The sequence below is a fragment of the Martes martes genome (genome assembly GCF_963455335.1).
Source record: "Martes martes genome assembly, chromosome: 2".
NCBI lineage: Eukaryota > Metazoa > Chordata > Mammalia > Carnivora > Mustelidae > Martes > Martes martes.
The window spans coordinates 199435976-199454241 of NC_137889.1; the positions used below are offsets into that span (position 1 = coordinate 199435976).

Genomic DNA, 18266 nt, shown 5'->3' on the forward strand with positions numbered 1-18266 from the left:
TTTTTAGTCTCCTCAAGGACCAGTTTTTGTTCCCGAGGGCAATCTCCTTCCTCACCCCACTGCGAATGGAAGCTATAGGATAATGGGGAACATTTGTTAGCATTTCCTATAACATGGTGCACATTTTTAGACCGGTGCAGAATACTCTTTAAACAAAACTGTGGTGAGCTTTGATACAGCTTGTTCGCTTGGTTATGCTTGATTTTGGTAATGGCTGCGGCCATTCACAGAGTTGGGTTTAGGTCCCAGCTTTGCTACTTAATGACTGCCCAAAATACTTCTACAAGCCTCAGTTCCCCCTGCTGATAAAACTATTACTGACCCCATAGGTTTTTAAAATTAAAGGCAAAAGTTCATTGTCAATTGCAAAGCACCACAAAGCTAGAGATCATTCTTTCCAGCAAAGAAAGAGATGGAAATTCTTAGGATAAATACGAAGGTCCTGCACGGCCTGCCCCTGCCCACCTTTCCAGAATCTTCCTGCATAACCCCGGTCCAACACCCTTTCTTCCCTCTGTTCCTCAAAGGGACACGTGCCTTCCTCCGATCGCGCCGATTTTGCTCAGGCGGCTTCCCCACCTGGAGCGCGGGGCCTGCTCCGCCTTCTTACCCTACTCGTAATCCTACCCAGCTTGGATATCCAGGTTGGCACTTGCCCTGGGAAGACGTTCCTGAGCCCCAAACCTGGTCAGGATCCCACATATGCTCTCAGAGCACCGCGTGCTGACACCGGAGGCAACGTTCCCTTTGCCTGCGATCGATTCTATGCTCCAGTGTCACTGCACCACAGGAGAAGGGGGACGCTTTTGAGGATCCACGCAAGCGCACAGGACCACGAAAGAGCGGGAATGAACAAAGGCTCCAGGCCTGCCTCGACACTGCACCTGCGCGTGCGTAGCACTACCAAGTTCCGCCAGAGGGGGCGGGGCGGGCCAGCTGACTTCCCTGGGGGCCGAGATGCGCGCGCTGCGCATGCCCAGCCAGCAGGCTTCCAGAATTTTCAGTGGGGACGCTAGAGGCACTGCTCACGCCGCTGGCGCCGCTGCTGGGTTGTGCTGCCCGCGCTGATCCGGCCGGAGGAGCGCCTTGAGAGAAAGGTAGTGGCCGCGCTCCTCGGGATGTCTGCTCTCGGCCTGCGTCCGGTCCACGGTCTCCCGCTCCGGAGGCTGTTTCTTTGGGCGGGAGGGGGACGACGCCGGGCGCGGGGCCCGTTTTGCAGTTTCCACACGAGGCTTGGGTGGACGCCAGAAGGGCCTGGATATCGGGTCAGGGTCTGCCTGGCGAGGCTTCGTAGGGTCCTTTGACCACAGTCTGTGGTGACTGGAGAAGGCCTTTTGGACAAGAGAAAAGAGGTGCTGGGGTCAGTTAGGAGCCATGGAGGGCCCACCTCGTTGAGTACGCGGGGCGTGGGTGGGGGCTGGAGGCCCCGCTGCGTGGCCGGGACCGTTCCGGGCATGCGCGGGCTGGCGTGACCTGTGGGAGCGGACGGAGGCTGGGGCCGCTGCCCGCCGCCCAGGCCGTGCCGTCCTCGTTTCCCAGGCTGCCCTTTGGAAGTCGCCTGAAAGCTCTGAGAACACTTGCCTGTCTGGGCAGGACCGAGAAAATCCCATCGATTAGCATTTATGGCCAGATAGGGCTTTTAGGAGAAACAGAAACCCAGCGAGAGGATGTTGCAGGCGTTTCTCACAGTCCCGGGAAAGGAGCCAAGGATCATCAGCACTTTGGAATCAACGATAAATTCTCACTTTCCCTTTGGACATGGCCTAAACCGGCTTGGCTCCCAGCAGTTCCTGTTCCCCAGGGAACCCAACGCTGATGTAACTCTCCAGAGCCTCGCGGAGGCACGATTGTGTCTTCCCGTGTGTCCCGGACTTCCCCCTTTTGCCCTTTTTGGTTATGGAATTAGTGTGGTCGGTTTAATTATGGACGGCTGTACAGGCTCTGTCACAGTGAAAATAGGTCTTCCTTTTACTTGTGAAAGGGGAAGTTTCTTTCAAAATGAAATCCCCAGGCCTGTTCGAATTTCTTACAGGGTGGACTTCCCCTTCTCTCAGCAGCGATTGCTAGTATTAAAGGATGCTGACTTGAAAAGGGTTTATTTCTTGAAAGTCTCAGAAGCCCCTACTTAGCCTTCCGATTTTTCTTTTTTCTTTTTTCCCAATGCAGGGAGTCCTTTCTTCCTTCCAAACTATGGTAAGGTGTCTGCAGGCAAGTCATAGTTGTGTGGGGTTTCAAGTCCTGTCCACATCTCAGATAACAAAGAGGAGAAAGTTTCTTCCTTTATTGATCTTGTATCAGGCCTCCTGGCTTATATCTTTTATCTGAAGCTGAAGGACTAGGTTAAATCTGTTAATAAACTATGCTGAGAGGGATTGTTAGGACACCATTTAAAGGACAGCTGTGGCTGAATGCGGATAGTAACACAAGATTTTTGCTCTGTGATAGTCTGAGGATGTGTTACCATAGTTATTAAGAAGCTGCTGCCTAATTTGAAGAAAAATTATCCTGAAAAGGGAGAAAATATTTTGGTTTAAAAACCATATTTATTTAAAGTGATTTACATTAAAATTCCTTATCTAGGTAACTTTACAAGAAAAAAAGTCCATATTCTTGAGACCCTTAATTTAGTGTTTATCATTCATTTATTTCATTTACCAAGCTTTTAAAAACACAAATATGAACAATAATCTCTGCCCTCAAAGAGCTCACAGTTGAGCGGGGGGAAAGTGGCATTTAAATTAGTGATTATTAAAAAAAAATTAGTGATTATTGTAGAAGTGGTATAATAAAGGATTGTACTCAGTTATTAGAGGTGCAGAGAAAAGTCACAGCTCTGGTTGAATTAGGTCTGGAAGTGAGAGTTGGTTGGAATTTATTACTAGAAGAAGGTGATGGGGAGACATTTTGTGCAGGAGGAGTGAGAAAAAGGATGCCAAAATTTGGAGACTGTTAAGAACTGTGGTAAGGGTGAAGGGTACAGTGATAAAACTAGAGTGGTGAGAAATAAGGCTGGGATTATAGCAGCAACCAGAGGATGAAGGGCCTTGTAAATCCCTTTGCGGTGAGCAAACCTTCAAGAATTTTGACCAAGGGAGTGAGGTGAGGAGATTCAGAAACACATAGGTACACTTATATCCACATCAGACCCTTGTCACTAAGCACTATATTTAAATAATCTTATTTTACATAAACATTTCATTATATTTACATAGTTTACATATTTTAAAAATGACTTTTTTATATTTGTAGGCTATTCTCTGACCACTGGAGTTGCTTCTGTTGGAGTTGTTTCTATTTCATTAATTCAAAAAACCTCTTATTTTTTCAAAGATTTTACTTCCTTGGAATATTTTCCTTTTTGGGAAGCATAGAGACAAGGGATAAAAACATTTTTATATTTTTGAAAACATTTTGACTGATTACTTGCCAGAAAGATTGGATTAATTTTGTAATGCCCCCATCTGTATGTAGATGTACCAGTTTCCCAATTCCTTTGTCGTTTGTATTTTGTTTATTTAATGTGTGAAACTTGGCACCTGAGATCAGTGTTTATTTCAGTTTCTTATTGAGCTTTTAGTTTGTCTTGGCTTAGTACCTGCATCTTCTGTCTTCTCAAGATCACATGTCAAATGGGGTCCAAGTATTGACTTTATGAATGTAAGCAGTTTTTTACATATTTTGAATAGGAAGCTTTAATTCATTTTCAGTAAAAGGTTCTGCTTTTTTTGATTTAGTTGTCTTTTCTTACATAATTTTTACTGAAGTATATTGCACGTTCTAAGCTGAATTGTGTTCTCTCAAAATGATATGTTGAAGTTCTAAGTACCAGTATCTCAGAATGACTGTATTTGGAGACAGGGTCTGTAAAGAGGTAACTGAGTTAAAATGAGGTCATTAGAGTAGACCCCAATCCATTATGACTGATGTCCTTATGAGAACGGTTAGGACACAGACATGTACAGAGAAGACCATGTGAAGACACAGGGAGAAGAGGGCCATCAACAAAGCAAGGAGAGATGACTCACAAACAGACCAACTCTGTTGACTCCTTGATCTTGGAGTTCTAGTTTCCAGAATTCTGGGAAAATAAATTTGTTGCTCAGGTTGCTTAATCTATGGTATTTTGTGTGACAGCCTTAGTAACTCATACAGCCTATATACAGGGGGAAAATATGTATGTGTACTGTAACCTACACCAGCATCATGACTCTGGATTTTCACTGTCAGTGGCCTGACTGTAGCATTCCCTTCTTCCCCAAAGATGTATCATAAATTAGTTTGCCTGTTTTTGAACTATATAAATGGCATTAGGTATATCCTATTTAGTGTCTTGTCCTTATGACTTAATGTTTTTGAGATTTGTCCATGTCGTGACGGAGGAGTTCCATTTTAAAAAATTTTTTATGTATTTGAGAGAAAGAGAGAGAATGAGAGCGAGAGAACATGAGAGGCGAGAGGTCAGCAGGAGAAACAGACTCCCTGCTGAGCAGGGAGCCCGATGTGGGACTCAATCCTGGGACTCCAGGATCAGGACCTGAGCAGAAGGCAGTCACTTAACCAACGGAGCCACCTAGGCACCTGAGGAGTTTCATTTTAATTGCTCTGTTGAATTCTGTTGTATGACTTACCACAAAGTGTGTATTGAGCTAATGGATATTTTGATATTTTTCCCCTTTTGGGCTAAATTGAGAGTTGCTGTTATAAATGTTCTTGTACATATCTTTTGGTGCACATATATATGTGTTTCTTTTGAGTGTATTATTAGGAGTGGAATTGCCGGTTCATAGTGTGTGTGTATAGTCAATGTGTACTGTTTATGCTTCTACCACCAGTGAATAAAAATTTCATCAATCCTCCATTCTCATCTATATTTAATAGCATTAGGCTTATTGCTTTCTTTTTATCTTAATTTTTTGCTCTTAAATGTTTAGAAGTTTTTCCTTTCTACATAATATTGATATCTGTTTATTTCTGTAATGTATAGATATACTTTCCTTCCCTTTGCTTCCCTTTCCTGTGCTGGACAATTAAAATAGTATCACAGGCCACCTCCTTGTGGCCTCTTTCCCCAGCAGTATAGGTCAGGTATTAATTGGCCCAAGAAATCTCCATGTGGGCTCTCTAACCAGCAATATATCCTTGGCAGTGGCAGCTCCTCTACCTCCTCCATCTTTACCCTCCATCCTTCCTTCTCCTTTTCCTCTTCCTCTTCTCTCTTCTTCTTCACTATGTACTTTTACCATTTTTCTGTATTTCTTCATAGTACTTCCGTTTACTCTCTAGTGTCCTTCCATTTTAGCCTAAAGAACACCATTTAATGTTTCTTGTAGGGCAAGTCTAATGGTATTGAACTTATTTAGCTTCTGTTTATCTGGAAATGTCTTCATTTCTTTTTCATTCTTAAAAGGTAGTTTTGCCAGATACAGAACTTTTGGTTGACAGAGTTTTTCCTTCCGTCATCTTTAATATGTAATCATATTCTTTCTGGCCTCCATCATTTCTGGTGAGAAATTGGCTGTAATCTTACTGAAGATCCCTTATATGTGAGGAGTCCCTTCTCTCTTGAATCCTCTTTAGAATTCTTTGTCTCTGAGTTTTGATCATTTGACTATTGGGTAGATCTCTTTGGGTTTATCTTTCTTGGAGTTCACTGAGCTTCTTGGATGTTTGGATTCATGTAGCCCAGCCCATCATATTTGGGATGTTTTCTGTCATTTAGGCAGGTATTTTCTCAGCTCCTTTTTATTTCTTCTCTTTCTGGGCCCTGTATTATGAGTGTATTGGTTCATTTGATGGTATTCTAAGTCCTTTAGACTCTGTTCACTTTTCTTCATTTTTTTTTTCTTTCTGCTGCTCAGACTCAATATTTTCAGTTGTCCTATTTTCACATTGCTGGTTCTTTCTTTGGCTGGCTCACAACTGCTGACGAATCCCTCTAGAGAATTTTTCTTTTCAGTTTTCTACTTACCAGCTCCAGAATTTCTGTTTGGTTCCTTTTTATAATTTGTGTCTCTTTATTGGTGTTCTCATTTTGTTCACACATCATTTTTCCAGTTTCCAGCTATTCTTGGAGCATATTTAAGGCAGTCGCCTTAATGTCTTTGGCAGGTCTGGTGAATGGACTTCCTCAGGAATGATTTTCTGTTAGTTTTTTCCCTTTGATTGGGCAGTATTTTCTTGTCTCATTGTATGCTTTGTGAGTTTTTGTTGCTGAAAACTGGACATTGAGTATTGTGGTAACTCTAGAAATCTGATTCTCTCAATCTTCAGGGATTGTTGATTTTGCTTTTTGACCCCTGGAACCATCTATTGGTGACTTTCCCAAATATTTTTTGCAAAGTAGTTATTCCTTGTTTTGTGTGGTTAATGAAGTTTTCATTTCAATGTCTCTGTGGTCAGCTAATGACTTGACATATCTCTATAAATGTAGGTCAAGAGAAGTGGAACAACACACAAACCTGCTTATGTGTGTTAGGGTAAAATTTATTTGAAGTAAATTTCAGGTAGTTATCTTTGAGACCTGAATCGAAGTTGAATTGAAATGTTACTTTTGTATATCTTCTCTTAAAATGAGGACATTACATGTCAGGCTTTGCAAAATATACTTAATTCGTACCTGAAATAAGGAAAGATTTTGTTCCTTTTTCTACATATCCATGTTTACAACCTAGGAACCATCCCCTTCTAATCTCATCACTCAGTGGTACTTCAGGTTAGTATTAAATGGTATTATTTTGAAAACATGCTTATTTTCTACCTTTTAGAGTCCAGGAGATCTACAAGTCATGAAATAGAGGAAATAGCAATACAACAAAAGTTAGCTTTTGGGAACTAAAAACCCCTTTTGTAATGTACTCTAGCACTGCACACACACACAAAAAACCTTGATTTTAAAATAAAACATATTATCTCACACCTGTGTTCTGTATTTACATGGTTACCTCACTTGACTTGACCTCCCACAAGCTTCGTGCCCCAAAAGCAGATAATAGGGGTGCCTGGGTCTCAGCTGTTTAAGCATCTGCCTTTGGCTCAGGTCATGATCCCAGGGTCCCAGGATGTGGCCCCATGTCAGGCTCCCTGGTCAGCAGGAGTCTGCTTCTCCCTCTCCCTCGCCCTCCCCTTACACTCATGCCATGCATGCTCTCTCTGAGTCTTACTGTGTCTCAAATAAAATCTTAAAAAAAAAAAAAGGAAAGCAGATAATAACCTTAATGATGAAGAAAGTGAGACCCCAAAATTCATTTTTTTCCCCAGGGACATACATCTAGTAAAAGCAGAGTTAAAAATCAATGATAGTTCTTCCTTAAACCATTTTCCTAACTCATCAGTCTTCCCAGATCACTAAATAGGTCTCCTCTTAATTTCACTCAAGCCATTCCTGACCTGCCGTTATTTTGGCTCTCTAGCACTCATCCCTAAAATCTTTCTGGTTACAGACTTTGTGCCACAGGATTTCTTCTCATTGGAGCTGGAAGGAAATTTTTTTCAAGTGCATTAATGAAAGATTGCGTAGAGTTGCAAGTAGCTATGGTTCCAGTTTTCTCAAGGAAATTAAATCAACTTCCTTGAGACAGAAAGACTGAAGGATTAAGAGGAGAAGAGAAAAAGTCAAAGACCTGAGGATGTTAGGACTTTTCAATCCTCCATCCCTGACACAGGCTCTCCACCCCCTTACCCCGCTTTCTGCAGTTTAGTTACATGCAAGATAAATTCCCCATTTTTGCTTAAACTGGTTTAAGTGGGTTTTTGTATCTTGCAACTGAAAGAACCCTAATAAAACCATGTACTTCATACATTTTTTTTTCCTGTACAACTAAAAAAGAGTTGGGGGGGATGGGTAGGACACTTTCTCTTGTACTTACTCTTACCTTTTTAGACATTGAGGATCCTAACTTTCGCATGTGTGTATGTATAGAATGTTAGTGTGACTGGGGGAAGAGATGTGGAAGGATCTCAACATTGGTTACAATGAAAGAAGGAGAGGTGAATTTTTTCTTTATAAATCCTTTCATTGTTTCACATGTTATTTTTGTTCTTTAAATTTGAATAAGGGAGGGATGCCTTGGTGGTTCAGTCTGTTAAGTGTCTAACTCTTGGTTTTGGCTCAGGTGGTGATCTCAGGGTCATGTGATTGAGCCTTGGATAGGGCTCTGAGCTCAGTGCAGAGTCTGCTGGAGATTCTCTTCCTTTTCCTCTGCCCCTCCCTGCCTTGAGCACACACATGTGTTCATGTACTCTCTAAATAAATAAATGGAATCTTTAAAAAATTTTTAACAAAACAAAGCATTTAAAAAATAAAATGTACTTCTTTTGAGTTCAGATGTGCCTATTATGTTGGTAACAAGTGAATGTTAATGTATAGCATTAATAACAAAGTTTATTCTAAACCCTTTTTATTTTCTGAGAATCTTTCAGTCATAGGATTGTATAAGCTCTATTTTTTGTAGTTCTTAGTTACAAAAATAATAGTTGTTACTGTTTTTCAAATTACAGAATTGAATGTGCATTTTCAAACTACATTTGGCATATTCACTGAAAGATTAAATGTACTTCTGGTAGGAATTGTGGTTGTGCTCCCAGTTGAAAATTGTGCTCTAACATTTTAAACTCCCGTTATGATGTCTGCCATTGTGGATCTATTCTATTTTACATTTTTCTTTAGTTTTGTGGTATTTGTTAATTAGGCTTTCTGGTTTCTCGCATTTCATTTGTTGAAAATAATTCATTCTTACTTTGTAAGTGTTTATTTTGAGTGATTTAGCTAGAGGTAGACATGATATTCATACTCATATTTCTGTTTACTAAAAATGTATAATTCCAATTTAGTTTTTGTTTACATATATGTATTTGGAATAAGTAAACAAAAACATATATATGAATACATATATATATATATGGCATACTTTTAATGTCTGAGGTCTGTGACTTGAGATTTTAATGTTTCTAGTATTTTTTTCCTCAATCCTCCTTTCTCTCCAAGCTAAATAATTGTCTTAGTGTCATAGGTATGTTGAACTGTTTACAGAAGTGTGTATGTGTAGAGGGATGATGTCTATCTGTAATGCTGATTCTGTGACTTTTGTTCCCTGGCTAAGCTGAAGTTCTGCATGCTCCTCAATAAGAGGTTCACTTAGAGTTAAGTTACTTTGAGCAGACAGCTACACATTCTGCTTCCTTTGTCAGATCTTCCCTGAATATACTACAATTTTAGGTCATCTAACCGTTTCCTGAATAATTTTACACTTATTTCAGCATTTATAATGTTGACTGTCTTACCTATTCCCATTAGTGTTCCTTCTGGGTAATGACTGAGCATTGACGAGATTAGACAAGACAACATATATCCATATAAGTTTCATTTATTTGTATTGAGTACCCATCATCAGGAGATATAATTACTCTTTAAGACCTAAATTCATGAGCAATATGTTTAGTATAATTTTTTATAACTTGTAATTGATGATTTCATTATGGATTTTTGAAGTAAATAAACAAGGAGGTTGTTACATTGATGTTGCTTGGAATCCTATGCAAGCAAATCAAAGTCTGAGCCAGAGCCAAGGCACTTGAATCTCAGAAAATTCAACTTAAGAACAACCAATCACAGACAACTAGATTTTCCCAAATAAGGCAATTGCAAAAGTTATAGCCAATCAGATAATTTCCTTGATTTGCCTCTACGTCTTCTTATAAAAACTTCTTCCTGAGCTTCTGTCTATGGAAGGAATGTTCCTAAGCATTTTGGTTTGGTGCTACCCAATTTGAATTGATGTACGCTCAGATAAACTCTTAACAATTTCAGTGTGCCTCAATTTGTCTTTTAACAGGACTATTCTTGTTGATTGCCAAGAAGTTTTCCAAGCTCCTCCCTAGAACTACTAAGGCGGAGCTAGGTAGATCACATATTATTCCGTCCCTACTTAACTGTTGACTTCATTGCTGCATGGAATTTTATTTTTTCTTTCCTTTTCCAAAAAATTTTATTCGTTTGAGAGGGAGGTGGGGGGGCAAGCAACGGGAGGGACAGATAGAGAGGGGAAGCAGACTGCCTGCTGATTGGGAGCTCGCTGCAGGGCTCCATCCCAGGACACTAGGTCAGGACCTGAGTTGAAGTCAGAGGCTTAACCGACTGAGCCACCCAGATGTTACTGGAACTTTCTTATAATATCATTGACAAGAAGAGAAGTTCTATTACCTACACAGTATAGAGTGGCACATTCATGGTTTAGTCTTGATTTTACCCTTTATTCCATTTAGGCAAGTTATAATTTTGATTTCTGTTCATTTTACTTTCATGATTGCAGGAATATAAATATTGTTTAATTTTATCTTTAAAACTTTATCTTGTTTTATATCCCTACAGGATTTTAGTGATATTACATGTTTGTCTGATTTAATACAAATTTCTACTATGCTCAACACATCTGTTACTTCCAACATAATTCTTTTTCACCTGTTTTATTTACAAATACCACTTAATCTGAGTATTAGTATTTCTTATCTTTTGTTGGTGGTGACATTTGTTTTATATACATGTTTTGTTTCTTCAGCTAGATTTTTATAATTTTGAGGTCAGGTACCATGTCTTGTTTTTGTGCCATTGGATCTTGATTAATAAGTGCACAGTAATTATTAAGTTGAACTTCATTGCAATTGGGAATATTCTAGGAATATTTCCCTCTCACCGCATATAATAATTTAAAGGAGGTCTTTAATTTCTAATCACAGAGAAGTTTTTGCCTGAGTGGTCCTAGAGGTTAAAAAGGGGGGGATGTTATTTTGATTAATAAAATAGGCCAAATGGTCTTGGAAATTTTAGGAATACCTTGGAAATAACCACAAGTGTCTTTTTCAGGGCCCAGATCTTTGAGGTCAGCTTAGGTTTCTTAAATAAATCCCCACACTGACCCAAGTATTTTCAGTATAATTTGCATACAGGATTTCCCAGATACGAAATAATATATTGGTAACCCTGTGGCTGAGATGAATGCTCTGCAGACTGATATGGTCGAGGTTATAGAACTCTGAGAGTCTGGTAAAAACTATGAATACATGTATATATTAATTTTGCTTATAATTTTAGGGAAGTTGCTGATCCCTAAAAATGACACATCCCAGGATGATCTGGTCTGGGAATAACAGCATTGCAGATTCTTTAATTCTTAAATTCAACTCACCTTTTTCTTTTTTCCCCCTTTCCCATTCTAAAGTTAACTACGGGATTTTCCTGCATCTGTGCCTAGGAAATGAGATAGCCATGCTATTCTGGCTTTAATTAGATTTGAGTGTCCTGGGAAAATGTTGCATAATATGTAAACAACATGCTCTTCTCTATGTCAAGTGAAAATAACACAAGTTTGTTGTTGTTGTTGTTTTGAAAGAATTATCTTACAGGATGAAATTCAGAGTGGGGGAGACTTTCCCCTCCTTTGAACAGCTGTTGTTTCTATTAAAACATTAAACTTAGTTTTGAAACATTTTTATTTTTGAAAGTCAGATAAGCCCCTGCTTAAAACCTTAATTCTCTTCCCACGGGACTTCGTAGTCCAATAAACAGTTTGCCAGTGCACATGTTGGATATTGTAATGGGAGAAGGTCATCATTCCTTCTTTGTGTGGTGATTCAACAAAACTAGTAAGCTTCTCTTTATTTCCAAGTTTAGTTTCTCCTAAGATTCAAGAAGTATCTAAAGTTTTTGGAAAGTTGTCCTGTCTTTGGAGCGAGTACGTTTCCAAAGGATTCTAGCTATGGCAAATGCGAGTAACTTATTTATTCATTAAGTGAGTATTGAGCATTATTATGTGTCTAGTACTCTTGTAGGTACCAACAAGTGGCAAATAAGACAGGTATAGTTTCTGCTCTTACAGACCTTTATGGAGATAGAGAATAAAGACATGAAAAAATACATATTATATTTACAGTTGGTAATTGATCAAGAATGATAGAAGTAGTGCTATTTTCAATAGATCGGTGAGGAAAGCTTTCTTTGAGAAGGTGATAATTTGAGTAGAGACCTGGATAAAGTGAAGGAATATGCTATGGGAGTGTGTTTGCTATGCTTGAGAACCAAAAGGAGGCTGTATAGCTAGAATGGAAACGTGAAAGGGAGAACGGTAGGAATGATGGGGGAAAGTTATGTAGAACTTTACAGACTGTATACTGTTGAAAGGCTGAGACCAGCAGATCTATAATCTCATTTGTGTTTTAAAAGTATTACCCGGCTATTGTGTAGAGAATAAATGATAGCTGGCAAGAGGGTGAGCAGGGAGACTAATAATGGCATATTATTACTTGGTGACCTGAAATATATCCAGTAGTGGTTTAATGAATTTTTAATATAAGCAATTAAATTTTAATGTAACATTGGACCAAGAAGTTTTGATATATGTGTATATCTCATATATATGAGATATATATGATATATATATAGTTCTGTTTTCAGTTCAGATATTTCTCAGAGATCAATAATTTCATGGTCACTGAGAACATAAATCCTAGCCCTTTAAGATTAACACTTATTGTCTTTGACAGTTAGTTTTCTTTTGCTTTAATTTTTTTCTTATTAGAAAGTGAAAATGTTCTTTGTAGAAAATATGGAAAATAAAGTAAAAACAAGTAAAAAATCACCTATAATTCTATCATCTAGATATAGTATTTTAACTAACTCTTGACAGTTATTTTGCTCATATTTCTGAAGGATTTCTATTTCTGGTTATATAGGTGAGAAGACAGAGGTGCAGGCAGACTTTAATTACTTGTTGTGAATTATCAGAGTAATTATTGTTGTATTCTTAGTGCTTTATTGAGGTTCTCAGCTAGCCCCTGAATGGAGTGAGAATGATGGTAGTTGCCAAGTTCTAGATATGAACAGTGAATTACCTAAGTATACCATGACAAAATTAAGAGACACAATTATAATATTTTTCTTATCTTTAAGGCCAGTGTTCTTAGATCATGTTGCAATATATAGATCGTTGTGCATCGTGTATTTCCTTAGAAAAAAGAGATTCTGCTCCTTAGATAAATAACATGACTATAGAGGGGCACCTGGGTGGTTGGGTGGCCAACTCTTGATTTCGCCTCAGATCATGATCTCAGGGTCCTGGGATAGAGCCACACATGGGCTCTGTGCTCAGTGAGGTGCAGGTGGGGGTGTCTGCTTGGGGATTCTCTTTCTCCCTCTGCCACTCTCCCTGCTTGTGTGCGTGCTCTCCTCCTCTCCCTAAAACAAATAAATCTTAAAAAACAAAATAACATGGCTATAATACAGTAGATGTGTCCATTTGTTCACTGTGTACCTCAGATTTTACTTACATCTAGACATGATGATCTTTTTACCTAGAAAAGGAATTCTTTTTCATCTCTGATTTAATTTCTCTATTTTTAAACTTTTTAAAAAATATCTGTGTAGACTTCTTTTTCTGAGCTAGGTTCCTCATTAGCCTTTTTTTTTTTTTTTTGCTTTATAATTAAAAAACTCATTTAAAAAATTACCAGGTTGTGGCAGAGACAAGTACATTTTCTCTTACAATTTCTATCCCTTGTTGTGATTAGGTAAGGCAATACCTTGTGCTGGACAAGGTAGTATGGACTGCAGCATTTTAAAGCCAGTAAGCTGCTTCCATCCTTGCATTTCCTTTCCTGGCAATCTTCAACTGAGATAGAGGGAGACTGTATTCCTGAGTCAACGTAGAAGCATTGCCAACCTACGTGAAACTGTGTGTGAGCAAAAAATAAGCTTTCATTGTGTTAGGTCTTTAACATTTTGGGAGGTTTAGTATTACAGCATAGTCTAACAGTCTTATATGTTATTTTTTGGGTATGTTTTATAACATGTAAATAGTTTATAAATATGCCATGGTGATGGCATACTTAGCAAAAAAAAAAAAAAAAAAAGGCTGGGATACTTGTGTGGCTCAGTCGGTTGAGTGTCTGCCTTCGGCTGGGGTCGTGATCCCAGGGTCCTGAGATCAAGTCCCACATCGGGCTCTTTGCTCAGCAGGGAGCCTGCTTCTCCATCTGCCAGCCGTTCCCTCTGCTTGTGCACGTAGTCTGTCCCTCTCTCTCTGACAAATATATAAAATCTTAAAAAGAGAAAAAAAACCTTTCATAATCTGTGTCTTGTCTCTCCATCATTTTCCGCAGTATTCCTATCTCTAATTTTATGTTATTTCAGGTTGAAAACACATATTTTTTCTTGTCTTTGATCATATTCTTTCCTCTGCTAGAGTTCACTTTTTTCCTTTTTACCTGTTAGATACAATGCATCTTTTAAATTCCAGATCCCCATTATACTTTCCCAAGAAAGGCTTTCCTAATTTTCTGTTTTCTTATACATTTGGAGATTTTTCAGTCTACAGCATTTTTTTCTGTTCAAATTTATTTACCTTTATCTCTCTAACTGATAGTAACTTAGGAACACATTATATATTCATTTTATAACTTGGTATGTAGTGGATGTCAATAGATATTTGTTAAATGAATGCTGTGCTTTTTTTTTTTTTTAATGCTATGCTTTTTGAACAGAGAGCATTTTACATCTCTATTGGTTAACACCTTTGGGAAAATTAGTTGACTGTAGGCAATAAAATAGGGGACCTTTTGGGTAGACTTAGGGGTCAGGAAGAATAAATGAGAGAGCAGGAAGGAGAAATTTTGCCACTTCACATTTTTCCCATGATTCAGTTAAGGGTTCCATAGTAATGGTTATGTATGTACTGCATTTTTTTATTATATATCAGAATGTTGCAGCACTCTTACTCATGCTCTCCCTTCTCTCTTTCTTTTTTTGGTATTGCATTAGATTTTAATTTTTTCCCCCAAGTTTTTCTAATTGACGTATAATGGATACAAAGTATTGTTCATTTCAGGTGTATAACATAATTTGATGTTTATGTATGTTGTGAAATGATTATCCATAGTTACAAATATTTTTTGTGATAAGAATTTTTAATATCTATTTTTCTAGCAACTTTTGAATACTCAATACAGTATTTTTTTTGAGATTTATTTTTATTTATTTGACACAGAGAGAGATCATAAGTAGGCAGAGAGGCAGGCAGAGAGAGAGGGGGAAGCAGGCTCCCTGCTGAGCAGAGAGCCCAATGGGGGACTCGATCCCAGGACCCTGAGATCATGACCTGAGCTGAAGGCAGAGGCTTTAACCCACTGAGCCACCCAGGCTCCCTCAATACAGTATTTTTAAAAAAGATTTTACTTAATTATTTGAGAGAGAGAGAGAGAATAAGCATGAGCTTGGGGGAGGGGCAGAGGGAGAGGGAGAAGCAGACACCCTGCTGACCAGGGACCCTTATGTGGGACCCTATCCCAGGATCCTGGAATCATGACCTGAACTGAGGTCAGATGCTTAACTGACTGAGCCACCTAGATGCCTTTGCTTTTGTGTTTCAAGGTTGTTTTGGCTATGTGAGGTCTTTTGTCATTCCATACATGTTTTAGGATTATTTGTTCTAGTTTTTTGAAAAATGCTGGTGGTATTTTGAGAGGGATTAAGTGTGTAAACTGTTTTGGGTGGTATGGACATTTTAATAATATTTGTTCTTCCAATCCATGAGCATGGAATGTCTTTCCATTTCTTTGTGTGTAATCTTGAATTTCTTTCATCGTGGTTTTATACTCTTCGGAGTATGATCTTTTACTTCTTTGGTTTATTCCCTAAGTATCTTAATGGTTTTTGGTGCAATTGTAAATGAGACTGATTCCTTAATTTTTCTTTCTGTTGTTTCATTACAGCAACAGATTAGAGTGCCTGGGTGGCTCATTCGGTTAGGTGTCTGCCTTCGGCTCAGGTCATGATCTCAGGGTCCTGGGGTTGAGACCCACATAGGGCTCCCTGTTCAGCCAGGGATATGGGGGGTTCTGTTTCTCCTTCTCCCTCTGTCCCTCCCCCCTACTCGTGTGTGAGCACGTGCTCTCTTTCAAATAAATTAAGTCTTAAAAATGCAACAGATTTCCGTGTGTTGATTTTGTATCCTCTGACTTCATTGAATTCGTGTATCAGTTTTAGCAGTTTTTTCATGGAATCTTTCCAGTTTTGGTGTACAGTATTATTTTATCTACAAATAGTGAAATTTTGACGACTTCTTTGTCAATTTGGATGCCTTTTATGTCTTTTTGTTGTCTGATAGCTGTGGCTTGACTTCCAGTACTATGTTGAATAAAAATGGTGAGAGTGGACATTCCTGTCTTTTTCCTGACCGTAGAGGAAAAGCTTTCAGTTTTTCTCCATGGAGGATGATATTAGCTCTGGGTTTTCCATATAAGGCCTTTATTACGTTGAGGTATGTTCCTTCTGACTCAGCTTTGTTGAGGGCTTTTAGCTTGAGTAGATGTATTTTGTCAAATGCTTTTTCTGCATCAAAATGTTCATGTGGTGGTTCTTTTTATTTATGTGGTGTATCATAGGGATTGATTTGCAGATATTTTATTTTTTAAGTAGACTCCATCCCCAGCTTGGAGCCCACCTTGGGGCTTGAACACATTGACCCTGAGATCAAGACCTGAACTGAGATCAGGAGTTGGATGCTTAATCTACTAAGCCACCCAGGTGCCCTAATTGATTTGCAAGTATCGAACCACCCTTGCAATCCAGGAGTAAGTCCCATTTGATCATGTTGAATGATTTTTTTAAATGTATTGTTGGATTTGGTTTGCTACTATTTTATTGAGAATTTTTGCGTCTGCATTCATCAGGGATATTGACCTGTAATTCTCTTTTTTAGTTGTCTTTTTTTTTTTTTTTAAGATTTCATTTATTAGAGAGGGAGAGAATGCATGCATGCACATAAGAGCAGGGTGAGGGGCAGAGGGAGGAGCAGACTCCTGCTGAGCAGGGAGCCTGATGAGGGGCTTGATCTTGGAACTCTGGGATCATGACCTGAGCCAAAGGCAGATAGTTAACCAACTGAGCCACCCAGGTGCCCTCTTTAGTGATGTCTTTTTCTGGTTTTGGTATTGGGATATTGTTGGCCTTATAGAATGAATTTGGAAGTTTTCCTTTGTTTTCTATTTTTTGGGGTAGTTTGAGAAGAATAGGTATTAATTCTTACCTTTTTTTTTTTTAAGATTTTATTTATTTATTTGACAGAAAGAGAGCATGTGCACACATGCATGTGCACAAGCAGGGGGGAGGGACAGGCAGAGGGAGAAGGAGAAGCTGGCTTCCCATTGAGTAGGGGACCCATGTGGGACTCCATCCCAGGACCCTGGGATCATGACCTAAGCTGAAGGCCACGCTTAACTAACTGAATCACCCATGCCTGCCCCACCACTTCTTTACATGTTCTGTATAATTCGCCTATGAAGCTTTCTGGTCCTGGACTTCTGTTAGTTGGAACATTATTGATTACTGATTCAATTCCTTTGCAGGTTATGGGTTTTTTTCAAGTTTTCTATTTCTTCCTGTTTTGGTTTTGGTAGTTTATGCATTTCTGGGTATTTATCCATTTTTTTCTAGGTTGTCCTATTAGCATACAGTTTTGCATAATATTTTCTTAATAATTATATTTCTGTTGGTTGTTATTTCTCCTCTCTCCTTTGTGATTTTATTTGGGTCCTTTTTTCTTTTTGATAAGTCTTGTTAGAGGTTTATCAGTTTTATTAAATTTCAAAGAACAATCTCCTTTCATTAAGCTGTTCTTTTTTTTTTTTTTTTTTTTTTAGTTCTTATATCATTTATTTCTGCTTCAGTCTATTGTTTTCTTTCCTTTTACTGACTTTAGGCTTCATTTGTTATTCTTTTTCTAGCTCTTCTAGGTGTAGGGTTAGGCTCTTTATTTGAGGTTTTTCTTGATTCTTGATGTAGGCCTCTATTGCTGTATACTTCCCTCATAGGACCACTTTTGCTGCATCCCAGAGGTTTTGCACTGTTGTATCTTCATTTGTTTCCATTTATTTTTTATTTATTTATTTATTTTTTGTTTAGCCCATTCATTGGTAACATGTTGTTTAATCTCCATGTATTTGTGATCTTTAATGTATTCAAAGAAATTAAAAATTTGTAGATTGATTAAAAATTTGTAGGTAAAAATTTGTAGATTAAAGAACAAATTCTCATGTACCACCTAAGCTTGTCACCTAAGCTCACCATCTAATCAAAAATAAAACTTTATCATAATTCAGAAGCCTCCTATGTGTTCCTCCTGAACTGCATTCGTTTCTCACCTTCTGATGTAGTTACCCTCCTGAATTTTATAGAAATCATTCCTTTGTTTTTGCTTATTTTCATCATATATGACTTCACT

General features: G+C 38.5%; 1 protein-coding gene across 5 annotated transcripts in view; it reads left to right on the top strand.

The window, feature by feature from the left end:
- Window positions 1-993: 993 nt before the first annotated feature.
- Window positions 994-18266, top strand: part of ART3 (ADP-ribosyltransferase 3 (inactive)) — a 143229-nt gene continuing 125956 nt past the window's right edge. For 2 of the 5 annotated variants that reach the window (XM_080797503.1, XM_080797514.1), the window contains exon 1: window positions 1005-1097. The gene's annotated coding sequence lies outside the window, so the exon portion shown is untranslated. Of the gene's footprint in view, window positions 1098-11667; window positions 11784-18266 lie in introns of those variants that run through there. The other 3 variants (XM_080797510.1, XM_080797505.1, XM_080797511.1) reach the window with 3 other exon arrangements.